This window comes from Enhydra lutris, unplaced genomic scaffold (assembly GCF_002288905.1).
Source record: "Enhydra lutris kenyoni isolate GAN:26980312 unplaced genomic scaffold, ASM228890v2 scaffoldscaffold53, whole genome shotgun sequence".
Taxonomy (NCBI): Eukaryota; Metazoa; Chordata; class Mammalia; order Carnivora; family Mustelidae; genus Enhydra; species Enhydra lutris.
In genome coordinates, this window is record NW_019154137.1 from 6767207 (window position 1) to 6781199 (window position 13993).

Below are 13993 nucleotides of genomic sequence, written 5' to 3' on the forward strand. Positions count from 1 at the left end.
GCCTTTGGCAACTACCAATTTATTCTCTGATGTCTATGAGTTTGGGTTTTTGTTGTTGTTGTTGTTGATTCCTCATATAAATGAGATCATATGGTATTGTCTTTCTCTGAGTTATTTCACTTAACCTAATACCCTCAAGGTCTATCTTTGTTGTCCCAAATGGTAAGATTTCTTTCTTTTGTATGCCTGAGTAATATTCCAGTATGTGTATATGTGTGTGTGTGTGTGTGTGTGTGTACACATACCACATTTTTACCCATTCACTGATGGACACTTAGGCTGCTTCCATATCTTAGCTAGTGTAAATAATGCTGCAATAAACATAGGGTACATATATCTTTTCAAGTTAGTGATTTTTTAAGAAGATTTATATATTTTAGAGAGATGAGAGAAAGCGCGTGGGAGGAGGGGAGGGATAGCAGGAGAGAATTTTCAAGCAGACTCCCCACTGAGCAGAGTCCTATGCAGGGCTGGATCCCACAACCCATGAGATAATGACCTGAGCCGAAACAAAGAGTCAGATGCTTAACTGACTGAGCTACCCCAATGCCCCTCAAGTTAGTGTTTTAATTTCCTTCAGATAAATACCCAGAAATGGTATTGTTGGATCATATGATAGTTATATTTTTAATTTTGGGGGGATAACCTGACATTTTTAAAGAGTATCAGCCAGGTATTTTACAAAGTTTCTCTTAATTTTGGTTTGTATGACATTTCCTTATGATTAAATTCAGGTTATGCATTTTTTTGGTGGAAATAATATAGAAATGATGAATCCTCAGTGCATTATATCAGGGGGCAAGTGATGTTTTCCCATTATTAGTAATGGTAGTTTTTTTTAAATGAAAAACTTATTAAAATATAGCACACAGAAAAGAGGTAAAATGATTATAAATTTATCACAAAATTAATACATGAAAATAACTACCACCAAATCAAAAAATAAAACATTACTACCATTTCAAATTGTTCTATCATATCTCTTCCTAATTCCCACTCCTCATCTTCCAAAACAAGCACCATTTTGACTTCTAGCACTGAAGTTATTTTGCTTCTTCTTGGGCTTTATATAAATGAAATCATACATTCTGTATGCTTTTGTGTCTGGTTTTTATTCAAACTTATGTTTATGCAGTTCATCAAATGGTTGTGGATACCTATAGTTTATTTTCATTTCTATAGTGTATTCATGGTAATATTAGTTTTGATCAGTTGGTTATATTGCCCATTTTAAAAATTATGATAAGAATACACTTGACATAAAATTTACCATATGAACATATAATCCATTGATATTTTAGTACATTTACAATGTTGTGTAATGATAACTTCTACCTAGTCTTAGAACATTTTTGTTACCCAAAAGGAAAACTCGTGTCATTAACTGGTAACTATTCCCCCTCCCCCAAGCATCATGCAAACACTAATCTCTTTTCTGTCTCTAATCTTGCAAAATAGGATTTGCCTATTCCAGATATTTCATATAACTGGAATCATATAATATGGGGCCTTATGTACCAGGCTTCTTTCTTTCAGGATTTGATTCCAAAGTTCATCTATGTTGTTGTGTGTATCATGACTTCCTTTCTATTTATGGTTGAACAATATTCCATTGTATGGTTATTCCACATCTTGTTTATCCATTGATCAGTTGATAGACATTTAAGTTGTTTCCACTTTTGTCTATTATGAATAATGCTGTTATGAAGATTTGTTATAAGTTTCTGTGTGAATGTATGTTTCAGGTTTTTGGGGGGTATATTCCTAGGAGGGGAATTGCTGGGTCATAGAGTAATTAACATCACTGAGGAATTACCAAACTGTTTTCTATACTGGCTACACAATTTTCATTCCCATCAGAAATGTGTGAGGCTGCTAATCTCTGTACATCTTTGCTACAATTTACTATTTTCACTTTTTTGATTGTCGCCATCCTAGTGGGTGTGAAGTGGTAATCTCATGGTTTTGATTTGCATTTCCTTAATGACCATTGATGTTGAGCATCTTTACTGTATGGTTGGAAGCAATGTTCCTACTTTCACTTCTGATTTTTCACTTCTCTCTTTTCCTTAGAGAAAGGATTTTTCACTTCTTTTTTCCTCTCTTTCTCTTTCACTTCTCTCTTTTTCCTTAGTCTAGCTAAAGTTTTATCCGTTTTTTAAAAAACGATTTATTTATTTGAGAGAGAGAGAGAGAGAGAGAGAGAGTGAGAGAGAGAGAGAGAGAGATAAGGAGGGCGGAGGGAGAAGGAAAGAGAATCCCAAGCAGACTCCATACTGAGTGTGTGGGGAGCTTGATCCCATGAGAATGAGATCATGACCCAAGCCGAAAATACGAGTCAGACACCCAGCCAACTGTGCCACCCAGGACTCCAGGTTTATCCATTTTGTTGGTCTTTTCTAAGAACCAACTTTTGATGTCACTGATTTACTCCATTGTCTTTATATTCTCTATTTCATTTATATCTGCAGTAAAATCTATTCTTTTCTTCTGTTTGCTAGCTTTAGAGTTAGTAAGTTCTTTTTTCCCTTATTCCTTGACATGAAAAGCTTGGTTATTAATTTGAGATCGTTCTTTAAAAAAAAGATTTTATTTATTTATTTGCAAGAGAGAGAGAGAGCATAAACAAGAGGAGCTGCAGGCAGAGGGAGAAACAGGCTCTCCACTGAGCAAGGAGCCTGATAGGGAACTCGATCCCAGCACCCTGAGATCATGACCTGAACCAAAGGCAGACAACTAACTGAGCCACCCAGGCATCCCGAGATCTTCCTTCTTATTTAGTGTAAATGTTTACATATATAAATTTCCCACTGAACACTCCTTTCACTGCATTTCATGAGTTGTGGTATGTTATTTTTCATCTTCATCTTAAAGTATTTTCTAATTTTTCTTAAATTTCTTCTCTGACATGTGGATTATTTGAGGGGATATTGTTTAATTTCCACATCTGTATACATTTTCCCATGTCCTTTCTGTTACTAATTTCTAGGTTCATTTCATTGTAGTCAGAGAAGACATTTTGTATGATTTAAATGTTTTCAAATTTATTGTGACTTATTTTGTGGCCTAATGTATGGCTTCTCTGGGAGAATATTCCATGTGTACCTGAGGAGACTATATATTCTGCTCTTTTTGCATGGAATGTTCTGTATGCTTCTATTAGGTATAATTGGTTTATAGTGTTGCTCTCCATTTCCTTATTGATCTTTTTTCTACTTTGTCTATCCATAATTGAAAGGGGTATTGAAAATTTCAACTATCATTGTAGCACTAGTTCTTACTTCATTCTGATCAATTCCTGTCAATGTTTCACACACTTTGGGGCTCAGATGTTAGATGTGTCAATGTTTATAATTACATATCTTCTTGATGGGTTGACTCTCTTATCAATGTATAGAGTACTTCTTTGTCTCATAAAAAATTTTGACTTAAAGACTATTTTATCTGATATAACCACCCCAGCTCTCTTAGCTCTTATTTGCATAGGGTATCTTTTCCCAGCCTTTCAATTTCAAATTGGTTGTGTTTTTGGGTCTAAATTAAGTCTTTTATAGACTGCATATCGCTGGACAATGTGTTTTTATCCATTCTGCTGATCTCTTTTAATTGTTGAGTTTAAATCTTTTGTGTTTATTGCAATTATTGAATAGGAAGGACTTCTGCCATTTTAATACTTGTTTTCTATATGTCTTATATCTTCTGTTTCCTAGTTCCTCCATTACCGCTTTCTTTTGTGTTTAATTGATTTTTTTAGTCTATCATTTTGATTCCTTTCTCATTTTTTTCTGTATATTTTTAAGATATTTTCTTAGTGATTACATGTTAAATGCGTAACAAAGCAGTGTGAATTACTAACTTGGCTTCAATTGTATACAAAAATTGTATATATGGGATACCTTGGTGGCTCAGTCCATTAAACGTCTGACTCTTGATTTCAGCTCAGGTCACGATCTCAGGGTCATGAGATTGAGCCCTACATCAGGCTCTGTGCTGAATGTGGAGACTGCTTAAGATTCTCTCTCTCTCCCTCCTCCTCTGCCTCTCCCCACCACACTTGCATGTGCACACTCTCTAAAAAAAATACAAAAATTGTATATAAAACTAATCTTATAAATTTCTGTCCTCCCTTTACATCTTATACATTGTGTGCACATTAACATAGATTTATAATTATTGTTTTATATATTCAGTCTTTTATTATTTTTTATTTTATTATTTCATCATCATAAGTATACTCTTTAATTTCCATCTCTTATTTCCCGCATCTTCCCACCCACCTCCTCTAGTAACCATCAGTTTGTTCTCTATAGTTAAGAGTCTGTTCCCTGGTTTGTCTTCTCTCACTCTTTCTTTCTTATTTAAAAAAAAATATTTTATTTATTTCTTTGTCAGAGAGAGAGAACACAAGCAGGGGAAAGTGGCAGGCAGAGGGAGGACTGGGCTCCTCTCTAAGCAGGGAACCCAATGCAGGACTCAATCCAGGACCTCAGGACCATGACCTGAGCTGAAAGAGGAAACTTAACTGACTGAGCCACCCAGGTATCCCTCTCTTTCTCTTTATTTTCCCATTGCTCATTTGTTTTATTTATTAGATTCCACATATGAATGAAATCATGTGGCATTTGTTTTTGACTTATTTTGCTTAGCATTACACTCTCTAACTCCATCCATGTTGCTGCAAATGGCAAGAGTTCAATCTTTTTTTATGGCCGAATAATATTCCATTTTATATATATACCACTCCTTTTATATCCTTTCATCTATCAGTGGACATATGGGCTGCTTCCATATCTTGGCTATTGTAAATAATGCAGCCATAAACATAGGTGTGCATGTATCTCCTTGAATTAGTGTTTTCATATTTTGGGGGTAAATACCATGTAGTGCAATCCCTGGATTATAGGATAGTTCTATTTTTAATTTTTTTAAGGAATCTCTGTATGGTTTTCCAAAATGGCTGCACCAGTTTGCCTTCTCACCAGCAGTGCAAAAGAATTCCTTTTTCTCCACATCCTCACCAACACCTGTTGTTTCTTGTGTTGCTGATTTTAGCCATTCTGACAGATTTAAGATAATTATCTCATTGAAGTTTTGATTTGCATTTCCTTGATGATCAGTGATGTTGAGCATCTTTGCATGGGTCTTTTGGCCATCTGGATGTTTTCTTTGTAGAAATGTCTGTTAATGTCTTCTGCCCATTTTTAAATGGGATTATTTGTTTTGGGGGGTATTGAGTTGTATCAGTTCTTTATGTAGTTGGGATACGTCATTTGCAAGTATCTCCTCCCGTTCAGTAGGATGCCTTTTAGTTTTGTTGATTGTTTCCTTCAGTGTGCAGAAGCTTTTTATTTTGATGTAGTCTGAGTAGTTTATTTTGGCTGTTATTTCCCTTGCCTCAGGAGATTTATCTAGGAATATGTTGCTACAGCTGTACTGCCTGTGCTCTCTTCAAGGACTTTTATGGTTTCAAGTCTCACATTTAGGTCTCTCATCCATTTTCAGTTTGTTTTTATGTATGATGTAATAAAGTCGTCCAGTTTCTTTCTTCTGCACTTTGCTGTCCAGTTTTCCCAACACCATTTGTTGTTGAAGAGGCTGTCTTTTTCCCATTGGATATCCTTTCCTACTTTGTCAAATATTAATTGGCCATATAACTATGGGTTTATTTCTGGGTTTTCTGTTCTATTCCACTGATCTATGTGTCTACTTTCATGCTAGTACCATATTGTTTTAATTACTATTGCATTGTAATATAACTTTAAATCTGGAATTGTGATACCTGCAGTTTTGTTTCTGGTTTTCCAGATTGCTTTGGTTATTCTAGGTCTTTTGTGGCCATATAAGTTTTAGGATTGGTTGTTCTAGTTCTATGAAAAATGCTGTTGGTATTTTAATAAGGATTACATCAAATGGGTAGGTTGCTTTGGATAGTATAGACATTTTAACAATATTTGTTCTTCTAACACATGAGCGTGGAATGTCTTTCCATTTCTTTGTGTCATCTTCAATTTCTTTCGTCAATGTTTTATAGTTTTCAGAGTACAAGTCTTTTACCTCTTTGGTTAAGTTTATTCTTAAATATTTTATTTGTTTTGGTGTCATTGTAAGTGGGATTGTTTTCTTAATTTCACTTTCTACTGCTTCGTTATTCATGTATAGGAATGCAACAGATTTCTGTGCATTGGTTTTGTATCCTACAACTTCACTGAATTCATTTATGAGTTCTAGTAGTTTTTACTTTTTAAATCATATAGGAAGAAAGAGGAGTTGAACACTCAAAAAATTAGATTTTATATTTATCTGTATATGTAAAGAACATTTACTGGTGTTCTTTATTTCTTTATAGGGCTTCAGGTTACTGTCTAGTGTGCTTTCATTTCAGCTGGCAGGACACTTTAGTATTTCTTGTAAGGCAGATGTACTATCAATGAACTCCTTCAGCTTTTGTTTATCTGTGAGTATCTTAATTTTGACTTCATTTTTTTGAAGATTTTATTTATTTATTTGACAGAGAGAGATCACAAGTAGGCAGAGAGGCAGGCAGAGAGAGAGGAGGAAGCAGACTTCCTGCTGAGCAGAAAGCCCGATGTGGGGCTCGATCCTAGGAACCCAAGATCATGACCTGAGCCCATTACAGAGGCTTTAACCCACTGAGCCACCCAGGCGCCCCTTGACTTCATTTTTGAAGGATAATTCTGACAAATATAGAATTCTAAACTGACAAGATTTTCCTCTTTCAGCACTTTAAATATTTTAAAGCCCTGCCTTCTGGACTCCATAGTTTCTGAAAAGAAATTGGTTGTTGATCTTACCCTGTACATGATGAGTCACTTCTATCTTTCTGATTCACGATTCTCTTTTTGTGTGTCTTTCAATAATATGATTATATGTTTTGGGGCACCTGGGTGGCTCAGTGGGTTGAGGCCTCTGCCTTTGGCTTGGGTTGTGATCCCAGGGTCCTGGGATCAAGCCCTGCATTGGGCTCTCTGCTCAGCAGGGGCCTGCTTCCCCTCTCCCCGCTGCCTGCCTCTCTGCCTACTTGTGATCTGTCAGATAAATAAATAAATAAAATCTTTAAAAAATATGATTATTTGTTTTAATGTGGGTCTCCTTTGAGTTTATCTTACTTAGTGTTTGTTGAGTTTCTTGGAGATTTAGATTCAAATATTTCATCTAATTTGGGAGTTTAAAAAAATTTTTTTAAGTAAGCTCTAAACTGAACATGAGGATTGAGCCCATGACCCTGAGATCTAGAGTTGCCTGCTTCACTGATTGAGCCAGCTAGGCATCCCCAATTTGGGAATTTGGGGGCCATTAATTCTTCAGATATTCTTTCTGGTCATTTCCCTCTCTTCTCTTTTTCTGGGACTCCTTATTTCTATGTTGGCATATTTGATGGTATCTTATATGTTTCTTAGGCTGTATTCCTTTTTCTTCATTCTGTTTTTTCTGCTCCTCAGACTGGATCATTTCAATTCACTTATCTTCAATTTCTCTCATTTGGGGGTGCCTGGGTGGCTCAGTTGGTTAAGTGTCTGCCTTTGGCTCAGGTCATGACCCCAGGGTCCTGGGATGGAGTCCCACTTTGGGCTCCCTGCTCAGTGGGGAGTCTGCTTCTCAATCACCCTTCGCCCCTCCTCCCTGCTTGCACACACTCTCTCTCTCTTTCTCTTTATCAAATAAATAAAATCTTTTAAAAAAAAGTTCTCATTGTTCTTCTACCTGCTGAAATCTACTGTTAAACTGTGCTAGTGAAGTTTTTGTTTTACTTATTTTAACTTTAAGTTCCAGAATTTCTATTTTGTTTCTTTTTCATATTTTTTTTGCTTTATTGGATATTCTCTGTTTAATGATACAGTGTTCCCTTGGTTTCCTTTAGTTCTCTTTCCATGGTTTTCTTCAGTACTTTGAGAACATTTAAGATACTTGATATAAAGTCTTTGTTTAGTAAGCCCAAATCTGGGGTTCCTCAGGACAATTTCTATTGATTTTATCTTTTCCTGGGAATGAGCCATACTTTCTTATTTCTTTTCATGCCTTGAAATTTTTTGTGAAAACTTTGTAAACATTTTGAATATTAACATGCCATTTGTGGAGATCAGATCCTCCCTTCCCTCCCCAACCCAAGTTTTTGTTACTACATATGTTTTGAGTTATAGTTGTTAAGTGATTTTTCTGAACAATTTTTGTAAGAACCCTATTCTTTGTTGTGTGTGGCCAATGACATCTATGGGTCATCTACTGTTCTGACAGAGTTTAAGTGCCTGAGGCCACAGAAGTAAAAAAAAATCTTTTGCCATTCTTGAGACATTAAATTTGTCTTGGGTACTCCTGTAATGCTTGGTCACATTGTTTACAATTCTGCTTCAGTCTTCACTTCACGCTTATGCAGAGCCTGAAGGTGAGTCAGAAGTGAAAGCTTAAAGTCTTCAATAATATTTTCTGTGCATGCACTTGGGACTGGGTATGTGTGTGGCTTTCTCAATTCCTTGGAATATATGGAAACTTTAAAAAATCCTTAATACCCGGGATGCCTAGGAGGCTTAGATGGTTAAGTGTCTGCTTTCAGCTCAGGTCATGACCTCCAGGTCCTGGGATTGAGTCCCATGTCAGGCTCTCAGCTCAGCAGGGAGTGTGCTTCTCCCTCTCCCTCTCCCCTTGCTTGTGCTCTCTCTCTCTCTCTCTCTCTCAAATGGATGAATGAAATCTTTTAGAAAAATCCATTATACCCACACATAGCTCCTTTTATAACCCCTTCCTTTCCATATGTCTTGGCCTATTACTTGTCTTAACTGTTGTCCCTTGCCACATTCTGCTGTGACAATACTTGTGCCTTTAAATGTTTTTGGCAAATGCTGCCTAAACATTTGTTCCAGTCCTGAGAATGCACTGAGTCACATGAAACAAAGGTAAGTACTTGTGTCTGTTCTTTAGGGGGCCACCAGACAGATAGAAATGGATAAACTCAAGTCTTGGAGAGTAAGTTCTGTTGCTCCCTCTGTTACTAACAGTCTGCTCCAGTAGTGTGGGCTGCCATCCTCAGAGCCACCGACAATCTGGAGATTGGGGGATGATAGGCAGGCAATTTAAAATGCTACATCTGTCTCTTACCACATAGCAGCCACTTCTTTCTTTGCCAAGACTTCCCTGGATGTTTTATGTTTTTGAGTAGATTCCAGAGTTCTGCAAAAGTTGATTCTGTTTTTGCCAGCTCATTAGTTGCTTTTGTGGAGGGATGGAGCACTATAGTTCCCCATTGTGCCATTTTTGGTGATGTCACTATCCTGTCCATTTGTTTTTAAAGAAAAATTACTGTGTAGCTGATGTGAGTTTTCCTCTTGCTGTTTTGGAAAGCAGATCTGTTTTCTGTATGAAGGCAGTCTGTTTTCCAGGTAGTTCTTTCCTCGAATGGCTGACTGGGAATTCTCACAGGGACATCTTTATGATGCAGGGCAGGAGGGACTGGTTGCTTGTCAAGGTTTGTTTTAAAGTGGGTAGGCTGGGAATTGGCTGTCTGGCAATGGGCCTTCCAAATGCCCACTGAGAAAGGGTATTTCTCTGAGAAGCCAATATCCAAACTAGAAGTCTTAACTTCTTCCATGGCATTTAATTTTTTTCAGTTAAAAGCCCTCTAATTTTTTTAAAAAATTATTTTTTGCTTATTGGCAAAAGCCAGTAACTATTACTCTGGGCAAAGGATTTAGGGAGGAATATGGTAGTGGAGACTGATGCAGCTGTTCTGTCTTACAAATCCTCAATTAATTCCCCAGTTTAAATCCCCACCTCTCATTTTTGCTCCCTTCTGTACTTACTGACTCAGAGCCCAGAGTATCTCCAGGGTTCTGCCAGGCAGGCTGGCTTCCATTTCCTCTGTAGCTTCCTCATAATATATTCTAGACTGTGGTTTCATCCATCTGTTTCACCTGCCAACTTGCTCACATCTACTTTCCTTCTCCCAGAAATGTGTTGGGATCTCTTTTATTGGCAATACCTTCACCTTCATCTCATTCCTTTTCCTGTTAGAGGTTTATTCTTTTATGTTCTGCTATACTTTTATTTTAATGGACTCTAGGAGGAATTGTGAAGATGTACCAAGTCCAACGTCTTGAACTAGAGTCAACAAATAGTTTTGAGCACTTTTCTGGTCCCAGGTACTATGCTAGGTGCTAATGATGGAAAAATTAGTGAAACTTATTTCCTGGTGTCAAAAAACTCATAGTGTAGTAATGGATGCCACCCTATGCAACAGATATTAAAATGGGACTTTTCCTGTTTCAGTTTGGATAAGAATCCAAAGCTGAAAACAAAGGAGTCACATATTCTAAAGAGAGGAGACACACCATCTTTATAGAATTTGCTAGAGCATGACTTCCAAACTATAATCTCTTACCCCTATTACTTACCCTGAAGGTATATAAAGAGAAGTTTGGGGATTGATTGAGAGGAAGGTGGTAGAGAAGATGGTTTTGAAGAATTGTGAGAACATCTTAGAGTTTCTTTAGCTCATGGGAGAGTGAAAGAGACACTTCCCATTCACTTAAGTGAAAATGGGTCCGCAAGAGAACTACTCCAAGGGCTTGACATATATCCCCTGGAGATCGAGGTTTGCAGGGATTGGCAATTGACTTACATCTGAAAACAAAGTCTTTTTTTAAAAAATTTTTTTAAAGATTTTATTTATTTATTTGACAGACAGAGATTACAAATAGGCAGAGAGGCAGGCAGAGAGGAGGAAGCAGGCTCCCTGCTGAGCAGAGAGCCCAATGTGGGGCTCGATCCCAGGACTCTGAGATCATGACCTGAGCCAAAGGCAGAGGCTTTAACCCACTGAGCCACCCAGGCGCCCCTGAAAACAAAGTCTTAAGGTGAGAGAGACCATGGCTAAAACAACCTGTGACAACAGAGGAAAGAGAACATTACATTTGCAGGGAGCTGTACATCTACCAACATATGGGCAAAGCTGTCTGTTTCCCAGGGACCAGAAGGAGTCACCAAGGTAGGAATTTAGAGTTGGGTCATCTTATAAGGGATATCCTCTAGGAAGATATCTCAGAGGTATGAATTGTTCCTAGCAGAAGAAGGGACTCATAGAAACCAGGGACAGAGTTGTTGAAAGAGGCCAGCCGGAATAATTGTTGCCCAAGTCAAGGAAACTGCAGGAGAGAGAAGCCCAGTGACAGGGGCGTTCCAAGTAACTCTCCAAAGAAAGTATCAGCTTTGGACATCTGTGGCACTCTCCAATGCCAGGTGAAAACAGAACCAGTAATGAAAGCTTGTTTTGGCTCTTCCTTCTCGTCCTTCCCTCTCCTTCAACCCTAGAGGCAGGGTTTGAGACAGCACAGTGACTGGGGGAGGAGGGATAGAAGAGAAAGTAGATGAGGGGGGAGGCCAACCACAATCCCTACCCTTTCCCCACTACAAGTTTCCTGAGGGAACTGAGGGAGGGGAGAAACTTGGAAATCAGTGATGGGTTAAAGCTGTGATGTATGAGATTAGACTGGAATTTTTAATGCCCCAAAACAAAACTATTTTTTAATATCTGAGAGTGACTGAAAAAGGTATGAGTTCTGTCTGAAATTTCATGCAGGGGTGGGGAAAAATGATTCCACAGAGCTTGTGGTGTGAAGCAGTGGTGTGAAAGAATTATATTGCTTTCTGCTTACACCCTACTGTGTCTAGCTCATTCAATAAACTAGTTTATATAAGTGCCACACTATATGTATAGTCAAGGTTCAGTGAGTGGTAGCACATAGGAGAAAGTAATAAACTCTTCCCAGGGAGGCCAGGAAAGGCCTGACACCCTCTCTCAGAGGAGTTAGTGTTTGAGCTGGATTTTAAACACCAAGAAGGAATTTGCCAGGTAAGGATGGGGTGGGAGGACATTTCAGGAAAAGGGAAGAGTGTGTACAAAAGTAGGTGTATATGGGTGAGTGCTTGTAGTTCAGTGATTCTGAATCACAGCAACATAAACCACGGCTGGATAAGGGAGAGGGGTGGGGTAACATTTAGGAATTAGCTCATGAAATGTCTTTTTTTCCCTGAAGGCGACAGGGCCAGAAGAACCTAGTGTTTTAAGCAGGGAAGTCACAAGATCATATTTGCATTTTAAAAGATCACTCTTGGGGTGCCTGGATCGCTCAAGGGGTTAAGCCTCTGCCTTCGGCTCAGGTCATGATCTCAGGGTCCTGGGATGGAGCCCCACATCGGGCTCTCTGCACAGCGGGGAGCCTGCTTCCCCCTCTCTCCCTGCCTGCCTCTCTGCCTGCTTGTGATCTCTCTCTCTGTCAAATTTAAAAAATAAATAAATAAATAAAGAGTCACTCTTGTCACAGGGTGGTGGGTAGATTAATGGGAATTGTGGGGACTGGGAAGCAATGCCTGCTTAAAACTGAGTCAATGAGATCTTTTGATTATCTAGAAATATCCTAATAATAGATTCATCTATTTTAAAAAACATTTTGTCTAAATACAGTAGTGTTCCCACCTTGAGTCCCACCTGGGATTTGAATTTGTCTGGGGTAATGCCATGAGCTGCAGGGATGGATAGCTGTAAGTCTTTTAGTACGGAGCCCTGTAAGGACTTGCAGGGACAAGGCAGGGAGCCCCAAGATGGACCACTTTGGCATACTGATTATTTTAAATAAAAGTTAATGTTAGAGACAGTTAGTTAGGTTCTAACAGGATACCTGGAGGCCAGCCAAGAGGAAGTCATGGCCAGGAATGGAGAAAGGCCTGTCCTGGTAGCACTCTGCAAGAAACCAGATGAAACCAGTCAGGCCGAAGATGGCAGGTGCCATGACAAGAAACCCCTGGCCAAATAAGGAAGAAAAGGCGTGAAACCCTGTTTCCAAGAAATCCCTGTCCCCATAATGAATATTCCACCTGTCCGTAAAAGAAACCCAAACCCCAGGGATCACAGCTCTCTCCTGAGCTTGGATGCTTTCCTATTTCAAGAATGTACTTTTGCTTTAATAAATGTTCCAACTTGTGTTGCTTGTCCATTTTGTGTGTCCATCCTTGAATTCTTTCTCATGACAAAAACTTCTGTGACATCTTTAGGATGGGCTGGGTGGAGAGGCTCTAGGTTTCCCCAGTTCAACATTCAGAGATAACCTGTGCAAGAAGGACACTCAGACCTTCCTCTGTCCCCCTGAAAGCAGGAAATCTCTCATGTGAAAGGTACCCTTCCCGTACCAGGAGGTAGAGACAGCCTTATCACCAGAAATGGGAAATTTAGAGCCAAGAGGGCTGTATAAAGAACCCTTGTTACTTTTAACTAATTTACTACTCCAGCCCAAATTCTGTTTAGAATTCCTTACTAATTGAAGCTTCCACAGTTTTCTTTGTCCTGTCAATTCCTCACAGATGTATGATTTCTTTGTCTAGAAAGGATAGAAGCTGTCTGCCTTCGTCATTTCTTTAGGTCTTAATTTCATAATTGGGCCTTCGTGCACATGTAATAAAACTTTGGTTTTTTTTCTCCTATTAATTTGTCTCATGTTAATTGAATCTTTATTCCAGTTGGAAGACCTTGAGGGTAGAAAAGAATTTTTCCTTCCCTTCAGACTCTTTAAAGAGAACTTATTCTAAGGCAGTGATTTTTTTTTTCTTTTAGTAAGTTCTATGCCCAACATGGAGTTTGAACTCATGACCAGATCAAGAGTGTCATGCTCTACGGACTGAACAAGCCAGGTGCCTCAAGGCGGTGATTCTTACCCTAGGGTTCACAAATAGAATCCATGGGATCTATGAACTTGGAAGGGAAAATAGTTACAGCTTTGAAATTTAGCATTTTTTCCCAATTATGAACATAGGCAACAAACCCCAATCGTAGTAACAGTATCACAGATATTTTTATATCACATTGCAATTTTATTCAGATGTCTTAAAATATTATTTACTCATGCACCCCTTTGAATAATTGTGGTGTTGGACTTGCCACTAGATCATTTATTTAATGTGTTAATAAAAGCAGCTGCATTACCATATAAAT